Source organism: Budorcas taxicolor, chromosome 10 (assembly GCF_023091745.1).
Source record: "Budorcas taxicolor isolate Tak-1 chromosome 10, Takin1.1, whole genome shotgun sequence".
Taxonomy (NCBI): Eukaryota; Metazoa; Chordata; class Mammalia; order Artiodactyla; family Bovidae; genus Budorcas; species Budorcas taxicolor.
In genome coordinates, this window is record NC_068919.1 from 14,846,300 (window position 1) to 14,861,624 (window position 15,325).

A 15,325-nucleotide genomic window follows, 5' to 3' on the forward strand; every position below is an offset into this window, starting at 1 on the left:
CAAAGTATTGGAGCTTCAGCATCAATCCTTCCAATGAACATTCAGGACTGATCTCCTTTAGGATGCCCTGGTTGGATCTCCTTGCAGTCCAAGGGACTCTCAAGAGTCTTCTCCAACACCACAGTTCAAAAGCATCATTCTTTTTTGCTCAGCTTTCTTTACAGTCCAACTCTCACATCCATACATGACCACTGGAAAAACCTTAGCTTTGACTAGACGGAACTTTGCTGGCAAAGTAATGTCTCTACTTTTTAATGTGTGTCTAGGTTGGTCATAACTTTCCTTCCAAGGAGCAAGTGCTTTTAATTTCATGGCTGCAGTCACCATCTGCAGTGATTTGGGAGCCCAAGAAAGGAAAGTCTCTCACTGTTTCCATTGTTTCCCCATCTATTTGTCATGAAGCGATGGGACCAGATGCCATGATCTTCATTTTCTGCATGTTGAGTTTTAAGCCAACTTCTTCACTCTCCTCTTTCACTTTCATCAAGAGGCTCTTTAGTCTTCTTCTCTTTCTGCCATAAGGGTGGTATAATTTGCATATCTGAGGTTATTGTTATTTCTTCTGGCAGTCTTGATTCTAGCCTGTGCTTTATCCACCTCAGCATTTTGCATGATGTACTCTGCATATAAGTTAAATAAGCAGAGTGACAATATTCAGCCTTGACGTACTCCTTTCCCAATTTGGAACCAGTCTGTTGTTCCATGTCGGGCTCTAACTGTTGCTTCTTGACCTGCATACAGATTTCTCAGGAGGCAGGTCAGGTGGTCTGGTATTCCCACCTCTTTCAGAATTTTCCACAGTTTGTTGTGATCCACACAGTCAAAGGCTTTGGCGTAGCCGATAAAGCAAAAGTAGATGTTTTTCTGGAACTCTCTTGCTTTTCCGATGATTCAAAGGATGTTGGCAATTTGATCTCCGGTTCCTTGGCTTTTTCTAAATCCAGCTTGAATATCTGGAAGCTCTTGGTTCATGTACTGTTGAAGCCTGGCTTGGAGAATTTTGAGTTTACTTTGCCAGCATGTGAGATGAATGCAATTCTGCGGTAGTTTGAACATTCTTTGGCTTTATTTAGCTATATCTTATATACAGTATCTTTATTTAGTTATATTATATTATATATATAATATGTATTATAAAATATCTTTATTTAGCTATATCTTATATACAGTATCTTTATTTAGTTGAATTATATTATATATATGTATTATAAAATATCTTTATTTAGCTATATCTTATATACAGTATCTTTATTTAGTTGAATTATATTATATATATGTATTATAAAATATCTTTATTTAGCTATATCTTATATACAGTAATACAGATGCGTAGTAGTAATGAAATTGAATTAATTCCAGGCTCTTTGGCTTTTAGTAGAGGAGGATAATGCATTTATATTTATTCTGGCATTTGCTTTCATTTTCATGTTTGGGCTTTATTTTCATGTTTTGATCTAAGCTTTCTCTTTTTCCTTGCCTTCTGTGATAGGTATGATTTATTTATTTTTATCTTCTGTGATTTGGAAAGTATACAGCTTACTGTTTTAATTCTGCTGACACCTTCAAGATTTTTGGGGGGCAGGAAGGTAGGGTTTATTGAAGGGCATGAGTAAGGAAGGCGCAAGGCTCTCCTGGATGCAGGGCCATTTGTCCAGGGCCACGATTAGTGGCGTATGTGACCCCACAGCCATCCTGGGTGAGCTGCTTCTTGGCCACCGTGTTTTCAAATTCATCCACGTTAAACTTAGTGAATCCCCACTTCTTGAAGATGTGGGTCTTCTGGAGGCCAGGTAACCTGAAGTCGGCCCTGCGCAGGGCCTCAATCACATGCTCCTTGTTCTGCAGCGTGGTGTGGATGGACGTTATGACTTGGCCTATGTGGACGCTGACCACTGTGCCCTTGGGCTTTCCAAAGGCCTGGAGCCTAGATTGGTGACAGCATGCCAGTCATGAATGTCCGCTGGAAAGAGCACCACTGGAAAGGGCTGTCTCCAGGGTTCCTTAAGGCAATGCCTACAGGCAGCAGGCTGCACACACCGCAGAGGAGGCTGCTGTTTGCAACCATCGCACACCAGGCCTCCATGGGGACAAGAACACAGCTGGCTTAACTGGCTGCCAACAAGATGGTAAAACATTTTATGGCACCCATGTTTCTCCAACTCTCACATTCAAGAAAAATCTACAATTTTTGTCTCTCTTGCAATGTAAGGTAAGAAGTTTTCCAGTTCCTTACTTCCACACCTTTCCATTAAAGGCTTAGTTATCTTATCTTTTTCAAAACTATGTAAGTCTTCTTTATCCAAAAATTGGAATTTGTCATTCAAATTTTAACCATGTTTGTGACAGTTATTGTTATTGAATTCTCTGTGTTTAAGTGGTGACCATGTATAGTGTGTGTTTAGTCACTATGGCTGTATGTATAACCCCCCAAAAACCTTAATGGCTTAGAGCAATAATCATTTATTATCTCTTGTATTTTCTGTACATCAGGTATTTATTTACTAATTTTTAAAAAACTATTGTATATAGGAGTATAGTCAATTAAATTGTGATTAGAGCAATCCAGCCATACGTATGTTTGTATCCATTCTTCCCCAAATTCCCCTCCCCTCCAGGCTGCTATGTAACACTGAGTGGAGTTTCCTTCATCGGGAAGTTAGACAAGGTATGACAGGGATGCCTGGTCTCTCCACGAATGTTGGAGGCCTCAGCTGGAAGACTTAAAAGCTTGAATCCCTAGCTTGGCCTTAATCATCTGAAGGTTTGTTCACTCGTGTTTGGCGCTGGCGGCCTGGCTGGGGCTGTTAACCAGAATGCCACACGTAGCTCTTGTGTAGCCTGCACTTCCTTGAAATGTAGAGGCCGAGTTCCAAGGGCAAGCATCCCCCTGCCACTTCGCCCCCAAGAGTCAGGTGGATGAATGCTGTGTGCGGACCAAACCTCAGAGATCATTCAGGGCCAATGCTGCTGCGTCCCAGTGGTTGGGGCCGTTTCAAAGATGCACCCAGATCGAATGGAAGTGTGCCAACGTTACCACGTAAGAGGAAGAGGAACAAGTGGGATGCTCACATACAGGCATACATACATGTACATGAACATGTGCGTATATACACACATTACATCTTGAAAAATATGATCAGCCACACTGCATTTCCTGAAATTCCCGATTTCAATTTATGTATCAGTGGGTTGAAGTCTGTATGTAGTTGAGTAATTTGAGTAATTCTTTCCAGAAGATTGCATGAACGAATATGTGAAAGCATCCATAAAGTCTTAATGTGTAGCATGGAAACTGCCATCTTCCTTATTTTAAAAATTATGAAAGTAATACAGGTTCATTGTAAATAATTCAAACAGTGCAACATTCCCCCCCTAAAAAAAACCCCCAAATAGTGAAAATCCTTCACAGCTCTACCTTCCAGAGATAAACACTTGTCTGGCATATATTCCTATAGACATTTCTATATTGTAGCATATATTATTGTATATGTGTTACTATAAAATCAATTGTACCATCCAAATTGGTTTTTTAACTCGCTTGGTAGCAAGATTCCCTTTCTACTCCACTTTTTGGTGATCCGTGAGTGTCTCCTCATGAGCAGCCTGGCCAGCTGGATCTGGTACATTCCTGTCTTAGATTGTACGATACCTTCACCCTTCAATAGCAATCCAACTGTGTGGCCTTTTCTTGGGTCACAACCTTTCACAGTACAATGGATGAGTCCAACCAGCAGCAGACATGTTTCGGGACCTGCAAAAATTCAGTTCAGTGGTCATTCAATTGTCTTCCCTTCCCCGCTGTGCAGGAAGCCAGTTTTAATTCCATTTACACATTCATCTCAGTATTTCTCTAAATGTGCTTGTTCTGTACTTTCACCTTTGAACTGGTTATAGTATCTTCCTGAGCCCCTGGTTAATAATGAGTTAAAGAATACCTTTATATGTATTCAGTTTGTTTCTGTATGAGCCGTGGTTGTAACTTAAAAATAACCGCCTTTCTTGAAAAGTTGGGAAATGGTGTGTTCAGCATTATCTATAGCAACTTAGCAGACATGATATGATGCTACTGTCTCTTTCTCTTTCTCACCTTGCTTAAAACGGTAACTTCTAGGCCCATTCATGTTGCTGCGAATGGCATTATTTCACTCTTTTTATGGCTGAGTCTTATTCCACTGTGTGTGTGTGTACCACAGTCTTTATCCATTTCTCTGTCAATAGACATTTAGATTGTTTCCATGTCTTGGCTATTGTGAACAGTGCTGCTGGGGGTGAATGTATCTTCTCTATTATAGTTTTGTCTGGGTTTGCACACAACAGTGGGATTGCTAGGTCATGTGGCAGCTTTAGTGTTAGTTTTCTCAGCATCCTGTGTACTATTTTCCGTAGTGGCTGCACCAATTTGCATTCCAACCAACAGTGTAGGAGAGTTTCATTTTTTCCACCTCCTCTCCAGCATTTGTTATTTGTAAACTTTTTGATGGTGGCTATTCTGGCCAGTGTGAAGTGGTACTTCATTGTAGATTTGATTTGCATTTCTCTAATACTTAGCAATGTTGAACCTCTTTTCACATGCCTATTGACCATCTATATGTTTTCTTTGGAGAAATGTCTGTTTAGGTCCTCTGCCCATTTTTGGACTGGGTTGCTTTTCTGTTATTGATGTTGTTGGATATGATGCTACTATGGACAACAGAATGCAAATATACAATATGATTAAAACTGCATTTAATGTTCATAAGAATAGAAGACTGGAAAAGATATGCCAAAGTATATTAGATTGTTTGGTATTTTTCTTTATTATATTTTCCACAAAATTTTACATATGATTAACTTTGTTACAGAAGTCCAGTGAGGCTCCAGACTGATCCTGTGTTTTATTGATGGAGTAATGATTGTTTTTGGATCATCAGGGGCTGGAAGAAAGGTATCCTGTTCTCTGCACAGCTTTTGGAGTCCGTATTGAGTTCTCTTGGGGAGTGAAAAGGGTGTATGATAAAAACAATAATACAATAATGAGTATGTATACTGTTCCAGGAATTGTGCTAAGCAGTATCTAATTTAACCTCACAACAGCAGTGTCTAATTTAACCAACAGTACCTATACTGATAGGTATTCTTAGTATTTCCATCTTACAGATGAGAAACTGAGGGAGTTAGGAAACAGAAGCTTAGGTAACTTGCCTAACTAGTCTGTGGTGAAGCAGGAATTAAAACTCAAGAGTTGAACTTGCTACCCTGCAGCCTGTAAGAAAGGAAATCCTGGGATCCCCTTTTGAAAAATCACCCCCACTACTGAATCCAAGCTCTCCAATCAGGAAACATTTCCTGAACCTCCTCTGGGTCCCAGGGCCTGAGGATGAGACATGGCTGAGACTTCCAGTAACTCCTGAGCTTGGATGAGCTGGGGGATGGGGCACGGAAAGGAAGCAGGAAGGGAGCATCCTATGGGGGCACAAAGGAAGGGCACCCCAAGGGCAGGGGTAGGTGCTTCCAGGAGGAGGTGATAGCCAGCCTGAGTCTGGAAAGAGGGCAGAGCCTGCCTGCCAAGGGGGTGGTAAGGGCATTCATGACAGAATGGCCAGGGCAGAGAGGTAACAAAGACATACCAGAGAAGCACAGTAAAGACACCCATTCTAGGGACTTCCCTGGTGGTCCAGTGGCTAAGACTCCACATTCCCAATGCAGGAAGCCTGGGTTTGATCCCTGGTCGGGGAACCTGATCCCACACGCTGCAACTAAGAGTTTGCATGCCACAACTAAAGATCCCATGTGCCGCAACAAAGATGGAAGATCGCATGTGCTGCAGCTAAGACCCAGTGCAGCCAAATAAATAACAAAGAAACAGTAAAAAAGATACACAGTCTAGCACTGCTGTCCCCTTGTCCAGTGGAAAGGTGGGCCTCTGAACATGCCAGTCAGAGCCCGTGTTTGGACTTGGGTCAGCTCACCCCTCCTTGAGGGCTAATGGTGTAGGATGCAGCCTGGAACAGGTTCAGGTGGTGATGCGCAGAGGGCATCTGGAGAGTGGGACCAGGCTGTACCAGGTCTGAGCGAGGCCCTACGCATCCCTGCAGTCCAGCCATCCAGCCAGCATGGGATTCCATGCCCCATGCCAGGTCATCTTAATCCCGGTCTCATTTCTTTCAGATGGTCCACACTGGGTTTCTGTCACCTGTAATGAAAGATCCTTGCCTGACAGTCTCCAAGTCAGACTGAGGATAGGGTTATTCTAGCTGATGCAGCGAGGCTGATCTGTGGATCAGGAAGCCAGTGATTCATTTACTGGGAGAAGTTCAACTGCTCCTTGGATCAGCCTTTTAAGTCATTACTGCTGCTGGCTCCTTCTGGAGAAGAAGCACCCGGATTGACTCCTGGAACCCTCTTGATGAGCAGGCCCCAGTGCCAGCGGTGATTTTTGCAGCTAGTGGCATCAGGCTAGGAGTCGGCAAACAGTTTCTGTTGATGCTAGATAGTAACCACCTTCGGCTTGGTCACAGTTACTCACCTCTGCAGCCCAAACAGCCAGAGACAATGCCTAAATGAGTGAGCATAGTCAGGTTCCCAAAAAGTTTTATTATGGACACTGAAATTTGAATTTTATATAATGATCCTGTGTCTTGCTGTATCATTCTTCTTTTGATGATTTGCCTTTAAGAATGTTAGTGCCAGTCTTAGCTCTCAGACCAAGCCAAAACAGGCAGCAAAGAGCCAGGTTTGACAAACTACTCTCCTAGGGCATGAGCCCTCATGCCAAGATGTCCATCAAGGAGACTGGGCAGTTGGGTCAGGCCAGGAGTACTACCGGGACCACAGCCCAGGCTTGTTACACTGGTGTCCTTTTCTCTCCGGCCAGTCAGACCACCCCCTTCAGTCAGCACCCTCCTGTAGGCAAAGCGTAGGACCCATAGGTGGGCTCAGGTGCCTGGAGATGATGACACCTTCTGGCCTGGCTTCTCAGACTGCAGCCCCAGGTAACTTGGACGCAGCTGCTCCCAACACTTCTAAGAGTGGCTGTCCTGTCCCAGCCCCTACGAGAAGCAGGTCATTTAATTCATCCACGCCACCCTGAACAACCGACGGACCTGGGTAGGCTGCCTGCCAGAGGCATGGCAGGGCAGTCAGTGACTTGGGGCCTGGCTTGAAAACATAGGCTAGCTTTGGGGAGGGGTCTTAAAAGACCCAGAGGAAGCTGCAGTTCCTGGTGGGCTCTATAGCTGGAGGTTGGGTAGACTCGGGGGCTGGGGTAACTGCAAGTGGCCAAGTGCCAGTTGAAGTTATGGGGGAGTAGAGATTGTGAGTGAGAAAAGAGGCTGGGTAGGAAGAGAAACAGACTGGGGGCCAGAGACAGAGACAGACTGGCTAACAGAGTGACCCAGGAGCTGCGTCCCAGAATTGCCCCCATACTGGCCCTTCCCCAGCTTGCCTAGGGGACGTCACAGTATCTTCACAGCCACCATCCCGCCTTTCCTGCGGTAAATCCCAACACTTTTCCTGGGTGATCCCAGCACATTGCTGATACGCTCCATCAAACCGAAAGCCGTGATTGAGCACAGGCCATTTCTGGGGCAGGCTGGGCTCCTCCCTTGCACACTGACTGGATGATTTTACTCTTAGGGGGAGCTTTCAACTTCAGGTTGGGGTCACCTTGCTGTCTTAATTATCTGCAGGCTGGAATTTTGCCTCAGGCACTAAAACCCATAGATGCATGACGTGGCCTCACTACCCTCACCTCTTAAGTGGCCTTCCTGCAGCCTGCTCCATTATGACAGTGTTGAACTTCATCTGAGTCCTGTGCTCCTGAAAGGCAACTGTGGTTAAGAAATTCCCCCATCTCTTTAAGTTCTGGGGAAACAGGGCTACTTTGCTCTCACATATTCCAAGAAAACAACCCATCTACACCTCTTGCTATTCCTATGAGACAGGCTGATGGCTCCCTGGTTTACCTGCCTCTCTAAAATCTCAGGCCCCTTCCTTTTCTTTGAGATGGTTCTCATGAATGAACCTTTTCCCTACTGCAATAGCCTGAATAAAATCTTCACCACCGCCTGGTGCCTTTTGCTTAAAAGATGTCGAGAAGTTGTTGTAAATGGGGCATCTGGAGTCCCAGGTTCCAGTCCTGGTTCACCCAGGCCTGGCTTCCCCTTCTGCCAGATTTGTCTTCTTTGGGAGCTCTCTAAGGGCCCCTTACTTTGAGGATGTGAGTGGCAGCTCAGCCCCTGTAGCGGAAGGCGGGGCCTACAGAGCAGCTGTAATATTTGCACGCGGCCACTAGAGGGCGGCAGCTCCGCGGAAGAAGGCCTTGGGCGCTGCACCCGCTCGCTGAGGCAAGGGCTTGAAAATGCGCTTTGGAAAGGGGACGCCAGGCAGCGTCTTCAGCCCTTAAGTGCTTTTCCATGCTACACGCCGCTGCACTCCAGGCATTTCTTTTTTGCTCCTGCCTCCAGAGTCCTCCGCCGCCGATGTCAGTCGGAAGACTCGAGTGAGCTGGAGGGGGCCCGAAAGCCAGTCTCGAGCCTCTGGACCTCCAGCGTTTGCCTGGGGACCGTGACCCTTCCCTTTCTGCGGCCCTCTGGCCCTGCTCTACTCCAGACAAGCTGAAGAATCCCTCAGGCTGCAGGGAAATCGGGAGGAGAGACAGAAGGGAGGAGCCTGAAGAGCACTGCTTTGCCGGCAGCACTTAACCAGCCACAGCCATCACCATTGGGAGCATCACAATGTCCCCTTCACGTGGGCAGGCAAGAGCAGTTACCCCATCCGAAGGACGGGGAAACTGGCTCCCGGAGAGAAAAAGCCGTTAGCCTCTGGTTGTACAGCTAGTAGATGGCAGAAGTAGGACAAGAACTCAGTTCTCCAGACCTTAAACCCAAAGCTCATGGAGCGGCCAGGCACGGTTAGAAATGGTTCGTCAATTGACAAAATTAAGCTGGGCCACTCCAGCAGAAAGGGGCCCTGGACCTCCCCTAGCATAGAAACCAAAAGACAGCGGCTGAAAGGGCTCAAATTATCAAATTTTAAGTACTGACTTGGTAAGACGATCACGTTTGCTTTTTCAACTGTGTATGTCTACAGACAAAATTGGAAAACAAATATAAATACCAAAGCCAAATATGAATTTAAAGCAAATATAAAACAGCCCTACTATTCACAGCGGACTGTCTCTGTCCCTCTGTCTCTAGCAATAGTGGGGAGAGGGTTTTCGTTTTCTCTGTATTGCTCAAATTATTCATTACTCACATATATAAGCTCCTCCATCCATGGGATTCTCCAGGCAGGAATACTGGATTGCATTGCCATTTCCTTCGCCAAGGAATATTCCCAACCCGGGAATCGAACCCTGGTCTCCCGCACTGCGGGCACACGCTTTAACCTCTGAGCCACCAGGGAAGCCCCTGATAAAAAGTAATACCTCTCTATTAAAGCCTTAGAAAGTACAAAAGACTATGAAGAAATTCATCAGAACCCCCCTTCTTCCCTATAGAGGAAGGGAAACGCTGATGTCTGTCTTTCTAGTTGGTTTCTTTCTCTACAAAATGTGAACAACAGTTTGTTTTGTTTTTTTTTTTTTTTGACCAACAGTATTAACTGTAGAGGAATGTTGTGAAGATTGAGGGACGGGATGTATACAATAGCTAACGTTCCAGAAGCGTTAGCCATATATATATATAACAAAATTAGCACCACTGTATATATTTTTTACATGCTGCTGTTTTCACTTATATCGTTGCTTCATGAACAGTTTCTGATGTCAACTTTTATTTTAAAATTATATTTTTTGTGACTGCACAAAATTTCATTATATTTAAGTACAGTTTATTTAACCTATCCCTGATTGTTGACCCTTTAGTTTCCAATTTTTGCTATTAAAATAACAGTGAGATTAACATCTTTAAACATCTCTCCTTGTCAGCATTTCTGATTACTTCCTTAGATGGATTTCTGGAGGTAGGATTACTGGGACAAAGAGTGCAAATATTTTTCAGGCTTTTGATTCAGGTTACCAAATTGCTTCCCAGAAAGATCTTGCCAATTTACACTCCCACCTGCAGTGTGTGAGAATGCCTGTCCCACGGCACACAAAGGAGGGATTTTTTGGGGATGGGTGAGATTTGATTATGTTGCTGGTCTGAGGAGAAGGAGCCCTGTAGCGAGGGAGGGTTTCAATTTCAGGAGAGAGAGGGTGTCTAAAGGAGTGAGGTCACTGGGAGAGAGGGATGGGGTTTTGAAGCACATTTACAGGAATTATCTTGGATTTAAGAAGGGACATCTCGTTCTCTGAGACGAGTAGAAAGAGGTGTGATTGGCTTTGGATATGTAGTCACTGTAAGTAAGTAAGGTGAGAGGCAGGAGAGCTAGATTCTAGGAGTCCCCTTGGCTCAATAAAGTAGGAGGCTGAGTCATTGATTCAAATGTGAGAGGTGAGGGCCAAGGAGGAGACTTGAGGTGGGGCTGAGGGATGCCTGATCCTTTTGCTTCCAGAGAGTAAACAGGGTGACAGTCTGGTTGAAATGGATGACCTTGAGTTTGTGAGGGCACCATTCTTTAAAAGATATTTTTTTGCCACGTTGGGTCTTTGTTGCTTGGTGTGGGCTGTCTCTAGCTGCAGCGAGTGAGAGCTGCGCGTCGCTGCGGTGCCCGGGCCTCTCATTGCGGTGGCCTCTCTTGCTGCAGAGCACAGGCTGTCGATGCATGGGCTTCAGTAGCTGTGGCACATGGGCTTAGTTGCTCCACAGCACATGGAATCTTCCCGGACCAGGGATCAAACCCTTGTCCCCTGGTGGCACCATCCTTAAGGGCCGTGAGTACTTTATAGCATGCAGCCACCTGGGGAAAGAAGAAGTTGTACACTCACTAATTTAAACCAAATCTTCCAAAGCATGTGGTAAACGGTAGAAGACAGTGAGGCTGGAGGAGTCAGGGTAGTAAAAATTTTATGAACTTCTGGAGTTGTGCCAAACTTTTAAGGAATGGTTAATTCCTATTTTATATAAGTTTTTCCAAAAAAATTAGAAAGAGCAAAAGCTGCCCAGGTCATTTTATGAAACCGGTGTAATCTTGGTTCCAAAATCAGTAAAGACACACCAATAAATGAAAAGAATAGGCTTGTTTCAACTGATTTAACTTTAAATCCTATATAAAATATCAGCTAAGTAACCCAGTCATATATTTTTTTAAATGCATTTTGATCAAGTAGGGTTTATCCCAGGAATTTCAGTTTGGTTCAGCACCAGAAATCACCCCATTACTAAAGGGGGAAAAAAATCATACAATTATCTCAATTGGTGAAGAAAAAGCATTTGATAAAGGTCATTACCTATTTATAATCCAATAATAACTTAGCAAACTGGATATACAAGAGGCTTTTTTAACTTGGTAAGGGTGATATATCAAAAAACTTAAAGCAAACATTAAACATCATACTTAATAAAGAGACTTTAAATATATTCTTTTTAAGATCTGGAAAAAAATAAGGACTCCAACTCTACTGCTAACATTCAGCATGTAATAAGGGAAGTTCTAGAAAAAGCTAATTGCAAACAAAGAACAAGAGAAGCATTAACAGAGATAAAACAGTCATCATGTTGTACACCCTGAAGAAACTAAAGCTGAAAAAGACACATGTACACCACTGTTCACTGCAGCATTATTTACAACAGCCAAGACATGGATGCAACTTAGATGTCCATTAACAGATGAATGGATAAAGAAGCTGTGGTACACAATGGAATACTACTCAGCCATTAAAAGGAATACATTTGAGTCAGTTCTAATGAGGTGGATGAACCTAGAGTCTATTATACAAAGTGAAGTAAATCAGAAAGAGAAAAACAAATATTGTATATAAACGCATATATATGGAATCTAGAAGGATGATCCTGAGAAATCTGTCTGCCGAGCAGCAGTGGAGATGCAGACACAGAGAACAGAGTTACGGATGGGGGCAGGGGAAGAGGGAGAGGGTGAGATGAATGGAGGGAGTAGCACGGATGCATACAAACCGACGTGTAAATAGACGGCCAAGGGGAATTTGCTGTAGACTCAGGGACTCAAACTGGGGCTCTGTAATAGCCTAGAGGGGTGGGAATGGGTGGAGAGGAGGGAGATTCAAGAGGGAGGGGACATATGTACACCTAATTCGTGTTGGTACATGACAGAAATCAAACCAATATTGTAAAGCAATCATCAACCAATTAAAAATAAATATTTTTAAATAAACTATTATCATATTGAATTAATAAAGAAGGATGGAGGTATATCTATATCTCATATATATGAGAGAGATATATGATATATATCACATCTTCTTTAATAGAATACTATTCAGCAATGGCTGAATGAAGTAAGGCCATTTGCAGAAACATGGGTGGACCCAGAGATTATCATACTAAGTGAAATAAGTCAGAAAGAGAAAGACAAACACCATATGATATCACTTATATGTGGAACCTAAAATATGATACAAATAATGCAAATGAACTTGCTTACAAAACAGAAACAGATTCACAGTCATGGAAAACAAACTTACGGTTACCAAAGGGGGAAAGGGGTAGAAGACGGATAAATTGCCTTGAAAAACGAAGAGTAAAGAGAAGCAACAGATTAAGACTCTTAAGAGAAAAACCATCAAGAGAATTCAGTAAAATCGCTAGACATATTAACCTAAAATATAAATCTGTAACATTTCTCTTCACCAGCAGTAACTAACGTCTAGTTACAATGGCAGCAAAAGAGCCTGTACAATACCTAGGAATGAACTTAACCAAGAATATGCAAGAAAACCTACGAAGAAGACCTTAAAACTCTAATAAAGGATATATAAATTAACCTTAAGAAATTAAGGGAAATGTTATGCTCATGAATAGAATGACAATACTAGATAGGAGTCAGTTCTTTATGAATTAATTTATATATGCAATGAAATCCCAATAAAAATTTCAGATATGTTTTCCAGGAACTTTATAAACTCATTCTAAAATTAATATGGATGAACAGGATTAAGTCAGCCTTACAAGAGTAAACAGCAGCACGCTACAAAGTCATGTAAAAAGCCAGCCAGACAGAGCAAAACAAAGAATATTTTGCATACAAACAGGCCAATAGAGCATAGGAAAGAACAGAAAACTCAAAATCAGACCATGATGTGAGGCATTACACATAAATGAAGAAGGGGCAGGTTAACCGTCTTACTTGATGGAGAAAAATGAAATGGGATTCCTGCCTGACACCAAATAAAAATGTACACTGTAAATGACAAAAGACGTCAATGTGAAAAGTAAAACTCTAAAGTTAATAATTGAAGAAAGTATAAAAGAGTATCTTGGAACTTGGGTTGAGAGAGGAACTCCTTATGCAAAACCTCAAAAGCACAAACCAGAAGGAAAGAAATGGATTAATTTGTTGATGTTAAAATTAAGGATTTCTGTTCAAAAGAGGATACCATGGACAATAGATGATATAATGGGAGCAGATATTTATAAAACCTAAAAATGATAATGAATTACTCTGAAGAATATACAAGTAAGAATATACAAGTAAGTCATGTAAACCAAAAAGCAAGAGACTTCAGTTTCCAATTGGGCAAGTAAGGAGATTGAAAGTCTGTTTGTTCAGGAAAAACTGAACAAACTGAGAATAAACAACTCTCCTTGGACCTGTCAGAGAATTTAGGACACAGGGCAAACCATTGCTTCAAAAAGTGAAGACACAGACATGTGGATACTCACAACTTACCAGAGCAAAAATTCATAGACAGAAACCTCCCTGAGAGCCAGCAGTAGGAGAGGCAAGCCTCAGCTGTGCCTAGTGAGCTGCTGGAGGCACCATATGGACAAGTCTGAGATTTAAAACTCCAGGAAGGGCCAGTCTTATAGGGACATCTAAACTTCTGTGAGTTTTACCTCTAGGAGCTCGACCAGGTTCTCACAGCAACTGTCATGCTTCCAGCAGGGGGAGACAAAAAGTAACCATTTTGAAATATATCAGAAGGTTCCATTCTTCCTAACACCCCAGAAGAGGCTATTTTACCTGAGTGTAATCTGCTGGGGTTTTAGCAGAGTCTAACCAACGTGGGGCAAGGAAAACCCCAACTTCAGCCAGGTCTAGCCGTCCTGTGTAATTGAACAGGGGAAAAAGACAGAAGCGCTTGTAAAGTTCACAATCCAGAGGTACAAGGTCACTAAGAAAGTGAGACCTGGACTTCCCTGGCGGTCCAGTGGTTGAGAATCTGCCTGCCAATGCAGGGCACACAGGTTTGATCCCTGATGCTAGAACTAAGATCCTTCATGTCCCAGAGCATTTGAGCACATGCACCACAACGGCTGAAGCCTGCATGCTGTAGAGTCCATGCTCCGCAACAAGGGAAGCCACCCCAGTGAGAAGCTGTACACCACCAGCCACCCCTGCTCGCTGCAGCTGGAGAAAGCCCACGGGCAGCAGTGGAGACCCAGTGCAGCCATAAGTTAAAAGGCAAAAACAAAATCCTAAGTCCTTATCATAGGACTCTAGGACTCTCCTTCCCACTCCCCCTTTTACCAAATAATGACAGGCTTATTTATTGCAGTTTCTTGTATCCAATACACCATGAGTGACTTTCCAAAAAATTATACTGCATGCTCAGAGGCAAAAAAACAAAATTCGAAGAGAGAGAGCAAGTACAGAACCAAACTCAGATCTGGCAGAGCTGTTGGAATTATCAGACTAGGTTTTAAAATAACTATGATTATCATACTAAGGGCACTTAGATGGATAAAATAAACAACGTGCAAGAACAGATGGGCAATACAAGCAGAGAGAGAGAAATTCTAAAAACGAATCCCAAAGAAGTACTAGAGATCAAAAACACTTGAACAGAAATGAAGAATGCCTTTGGGGACTTCCCTTGTGGTCCAGAGGTTAAGAATTTGCCTTGCAATTCGGATTCGATCCCTGGCTGGGGAACTAAGATCCCACATGCTGCGGGCAACTAAGCCCACATGCCACAAGAGAGAGCTCACACACTCCAACCAGCAAGCCCACATGCTCTAGAGACAATGCTCTGCAACGAGAGAGGTCCCCACGTGCCCCAACAAAGACCCAGCACAGCCAAGATTGGACGTGGTTGCAGAAAGAATCTCTGAACCTGAGGATATGTCTATAGAGACGTACACAACTGAAAAGCAAAGAGAAACATGGCTGGAATAAAGCAGAACAGGATGTCCAGGGACTGTGGAACAACTACAGAGGTGTGTCGTTGTTGTTGTTTAGTCACTAATTGTGTCTGACTCTTTTGCAACCCCGGGGACTGCAGCCTGCCAGGCTTCTCTGTCTATGGGATTTCCTAGGCAAGAAT

The 15,325-nt window shown here is 43.3% G+C and overlaps 1 non-coding gene across 1 annotated transcript; it reads right to left on the reverse strand.

The window, feature by feature from the left end:
• Positions 1 to 1,983: 1,983 nt before the first annotated feature.
• LOC128054895 (small nucleolar RNA SNORA70) lies at positions 1,984 to 2,118 on the reverse strand. Its single transcript, XR_008200042.1, has one exon. It is a non-coding gene; the product is annotated as a small nucleolar RNA SNORA70 (small nucleolar RNA).
• Positions 2,119 to 15,325: the final 13,207 nt, after the last annotated feature.